Source organism: Nicotiana tabacum, chromosome 9 (assembly GCF_000715075.1).
Source record: "Nicotiana tabacum cultivar K326 chromosome 9, ASM71507v2, whole genome shotgun sequence".
Taxonomy (NCBI): domain Eukaryota; kingdom Viridiplantae; phylum Streptophyta; class Magnoliopsida; order Solanales; family Solanaceae; genus Nicotiana; species Nicotiana tabacum.
The window spans coordinates 44,843,896-44,849,156 of record NC_134088.1 but is presented as its reverse complement, the minus strand read 5'-3'; the positions used below and the strand labels follow the sequence as shown (position 1 = coordinate 44,849,156).

Sequence of the window (5,261 nt, the reverse complement as noted above, 5' to 3'; positions counted from 1 at the left end):
TTCATACAATCCTAAATCATTTCATTTGTCATTGCGCCTTTAAGTCTCAAAATACACATTTCTTATAGTTCAAGTGGAACAAGTGATCAAACACAACATAACTTGTTTAACATTCCCAACACCTATATACAACCCACATAGTATCTACGGAACCTCTAAAGATACAAAAGAGAGTAAAGATGGTGCCGACAATAAGGCCCCGGCTATACCTCAAAAAGTAACCATAATATAAAGAAAAAGTACAATACATGACCCCGGAATAAAATAGGGCTCACCGAGTCCGCTGAGAAGAGGATGCAGCACTATCTGAGATCCGCATTGTCTGCTATGTAACCACCTGCATCCATTTAAAGATGCAGCGCCCCCGGCAAAAGAGACGTTAGTACCGTCGAATAGCACTAGTATGTATAGCTAAACACCAACTCAATAGAATGAATAATAATACAAGAGGGGCAGTCAAGAATTAAATAAGGGCTTCAAATAATAGTAAAACAACAAGTTAAGGATCATATACATTTTCAAGACAATTTCTATATTACTAGTTTGGGTGACCTTTAGTACTGATATTTCACAATTTACAATACCTCCGTATTCTTATACGGAGTCCGATCTCGGCCCGATTAGCTAGGCCATCTCATTTGAGACATTACCTTCTTTAGTCTATCATCTCAAATCGAACTTCTTTCATATACTTTCAATTCATTGGCACTAATGATTACGATTACAAAGTCATTCTTGGCACTTGGCCGTATTTCGTAGTTCCAGTTCTCTTTTCCACCTTCAAATATCATTATCATTATCATCATCAATAGGGCTTCCTATTCAAGACATTAATTCACATATGAGCATGAGCAATTTGAAAAATCTCAGGCACATAGGGGTCTTTCATACAATTTGGCAAAATAACCTTTATTTCAATCTTGACATGAAGCCTTAACATTCCTAATACATATTCCACATTTTAAACATATTCTCAAATGGCAAGATGACATGATGAAGAATTTAGCATAAACATTGAACAAACATCCTTCAACACAACCACATTAGGAAAAGCCAATTCAATAATGATCAAGGACTTACTCCAATTACATGAACACCGTGGGATTCGATTCTAAGAAGAAGGGGTTTAGCCAACGTACCTCAATTGAGCCTCTTAAAACTCTAACACTACTAGAAATTCGGCAAAAACCGACCAAGGTCGACCGACCAACTTTGGTCGGTCAAAAAACCGACCAAAGTTGGCCGGTCAAAAAACCGACCAAAGTTGGTCGGTTTTTCAAAATATTTTTTTTTTAATTTTTTTTACGAAACCGACCAACTTTGGTCGGTTTTCTTTGGCGCAAAAATACGAAAAACTATTTTTGAGTCCCGCAAAATTTATGTTTCAAGAAACCGACCAACTTTGGTCAGTTTTTTAATTAAAATAAATAAAAATTAATATTAAAAAAACCGACCAAAATTGATCGGTTAATTCGGCTGGTCATTTAATAAAACCGACCAACTTTGGTCGGTAATTTTACTTTTTAATAAAACCGACCAACTTTGGTCGGTTATTTTCGTGCGAAAATACAATTAAAGAGTATAAATCAAATAAAAGATAGTCTTAAAACAAAATGTACCAATGATCTAGTGGTAGAATAATATCCTGCCACAGTACAGACCCCGGTTCGATTCCCGGATGGTGAATCTTTTTATTACACAATTAAAATACCGACCAACTTTGGTCGGTTTTTTTTTGCAATATTTTTTTTTTTGAATTTAATTGACCGACCAAAGTTGGTCGGTAATTTCCGACCAACTTTGGTCGGTATGCCTTTCCGACCACAAAAATATCGTCCATACGTAAATGGTCGCGTTTTGGTCGGTTTTTGGCCATTACCGACCAACGTTGGTCGGTTTTTTTAGTCGGTTTTTACCGAATTTCTAGTAGTGTAAGATGTTCCGGACTATTAGCAACTTCAATCTATTTTACCAATATAACAAAATTGAAGCAAATTTAGGAAGATGAATATGGTTTTAGCTCATTTGAGAATACTATCAAACACTAGGTGTGCATCAATGTTTTAAAGCTCTTTTGTGAAAGAATCCATCATTTTCCAATACACTCTCTACCATTATTAGCTCACAATCTTCCCGCATACTACAACGATACATGCATGCAAGGTAAGCACTCTCATCCCCATGAATTACCTTTCTAATGGCCCATTATAGTTATATTTTGAAATTTAGAGTTTGGGTGATAAAATCTTACCTCTTAGGAAGAAGACCTAGGTGCCTCTCTTGATAATCTTCAAGATTTAAGTGAGAATTGAAGAACAATTTGATGAAGATCACTTGTCCCTCTAGGACCCTCTCTCTCACTCTAAAAATATCAGAAAATATGCTCAAAATGGTCCATGGGGTGTGTTTTAACGAAATAGGGTCGGGTTTAAAAACCTCAAAAATAAAGCTCCGGAACGGGTTCTGTGGTCGCATATGCGACCGCATAATTACCCGAAAATGGGGGCCGGAGCTGGAAAAAAACTGATCTGGTCTGCGGTAACTATGCAGCCCACAGACCTGTTCTGCGGTCGCATAGTGCACCGCAGAACCTCCCTCCGAAAATAATCCCAAGGCGGGTAATGAGACAAGAATGCGGCCCGCGAAACGGTTATGCGGTCGCATAATGGCTTCAAAACTGACATAAAAAAGCCCAGAAACCTGCCCCATTCTGCGACCAGTTTGCGGTCCGCAGAGTGGTTCTGCTACAACAGAATGGCCGCAGAAATGCATACTTCTGCCTAATATTTTTCTTCAACTCCCAGAGCACTGTTCAATCAAAAAAATTCGAACCGCGGCGAGCTGAAGAATTTCTACTATTATTAACCTCTACGCCTACTTTGGCATCACAGAACCCGGATTTTTAGGAAAAGTTTTATGGGGCCTTAACACTATAGGCATGACATCTAACATAATAATACGTATTCAACAACATTCAGCTGAACTCCTAAGCTACCAGGATCAACATTACTCAAATCACATGAGGGAAAACCTTCTAGACACTATCCTTAAACATCAAATGACCATGAGCTATAAAAAATACTTATTTATAGCTAGCCAAGGTAAAATAGGTATATGATTGCTAGTCAACATTTCTAGTCAGACAAATAGGATCACTATTGAAATTATGCCTATAAAGTTTGTCATATACTTCCCTTTTGTTCAAGTTATCATGGTAAATAAATATAGACCATACTAATTAAGCTGAACAGAACAATATAGCATAATTAATATGACTGTTGACTGTGACTATTTAATCAAACGGAGCAACATGATAACAAAAGCAAGACCATCAGTGAGAGTAATTCAATGAGCTAAACAAAATCAACATGATACTTTAAACAAGAGGGTCATTCAAACAGAACAACATAATGATGTAAGCATGGGGATCTTTCAATTAATTGAGTAGGACAACATGGAAGTTTATGAACATTATTCAATCAGCTTAATCAACATGATAATATAAGCATGGAGAGCAATTAGTATTACTCAATCAATAGGGCAATAGTATAGGCCAAACATAGCTGCCAACACAGAGATCAACATAAGAAGTTAACAGGATGAGAATCACAATGATAATATCAGTATGAGAAACAGAATCCTACGATCACCATAAAATATTGACTTAAACAACAACATAGGATAAAAGCATAACTATTACCAGGGAGTGTTAGTTAATTAAATTATGAGTAATACAGGCAACAAAAGACAACTGAAGGTCACATGACTATCATGAAGAAGAATAAGCATACTATCAACAGAGAACATTAGATAAATGAAACAACACAATAATGTATGAAGTGAATAAATAATTAAAGAGGGGGTCAGTGGTCTACTAAGCTTCTTCGGAGCAGCAGACCAAGTAGTAGTAGCTTCTGGACGTTAAGGGACCAAACTCACAATCAATTTGCAATAGTCGAACTCGAGCAAAAATGAATGAAAGAACGGAAATTAGAGAAGAACTTTCAGAGTATTTAAGCAAGGAGCATTTACTAGATTTCTTAGGTAGTTCGTGTTTGGTGAGAGCAATAAAGCCCCTATTTACGGTTGCAATTGGAGCCTTAGGGTTCCATTTGAATTTGAAACACTTAGTAGAATGTGACGATGAATGCTGATGAGAGAGTGGGGAAAAGATGAGGAAAACATAGAGAAAAATCAGAAGGAGAGTTTACCTATTTGAAATGATGAACGAATCGGCCGTTAAAGCCAAGCGGACCATCGATTAAAGCCAACGTCCAGAGGTCACTGCGTTTGACCTCTGGACTATCGACTATCGTGATGTGGTCGAGCTTCTCATGAATACACAAACACATGTATCGATTTGAACTGGAAGAAGACGAAATAATAAAATTCTTGCACTTTCGTATTTTGGTCTAAGGTTTTGAGGCTTGAGATTCAAAATCGGGTGATGGAAAAGGTAGGTTCGACGAGATTCACAGTTGACAGAGAAAGAATGATGAAGCTTTGGATTTCTTGAGTGACCTTGCACAATTTAGTGTAAGGTGTGAGAGATGATAGGGTCTGAGGAGAAGAGAGAAAAGAGAGAGGAAGGGAAAAGAAGGGCGGCCGATCTTTTGGCGGAATGATTAGGGTTAGATGGGGATTGTCTAGTTAAAACAAGAGATGGCATGGGAGCCGTTGGATCATTTTAATTAAGGGCTCTAGATTTTTGGAGATAAAGGATAGAAAAATATTTAATGGGGGTAAATTAGGGGTTGTTGGATCATTTGGATCCAACTATGGGGATAATACACTGAAAGGTTAAATAAAATCAAAAGGCAAATGGGATTAAATTTGGACCGTTAATAAATTTGATCAACAGTCTGGATTTATTGTGTTTGTTGTGTGAGTGTTAGAGGAGGTGACATGGCACATTGTGATTGGTTGAGGGGTGAGTGGCATCTATTTCCAAGTAGGATGAGTGATGGGGTTAGCCGGACTGGGTCAGGAGTGTTGGGCCAATGCTTTTGAGCCAATTGTTTCGGTATTAGGCTGGATTGGGTATTCAAACTCTGGAGCATTATTTGGGATATCGGGGAAGGGATGTTTGGACTAACTTTGAATGTTATCCAGGTTGTGTACCATTCTGAAGTTGTCAAAGTATTTGACTTTGAATTTGAATCTCCACGTGATGGGAGAATTCGAGTTTGAATTTTAATTTCCTCGTGATGGGAATATTTGACTTTGAATTTGAATCTCTGCACGATGGGAGTATTTGTCTT

The 5,261-nt window shown here is 37.6% G+C and overlaps 1 long non-coding RNA gene across 1 annotated transcript; it reads right to left on the bottom strand.

The window, feature by feature from the left end:
- On the bottom strand, window positions 1-4,762 carry LOC142164213 (uncharacterized). The gene is made up of 2 exons (XR_012694858.1): window positions 4,212-4,762; window positions 1-337 (listed from the first exon to the last, which is right to left on the bottom strand). It is a non-coding gene; the product is annotated as an uncharacterized LOC142164213 (long non-coding RNA).
- Between the last annotated feature and the right edge of the window lie 499 nt (window positions 4,763-5,261).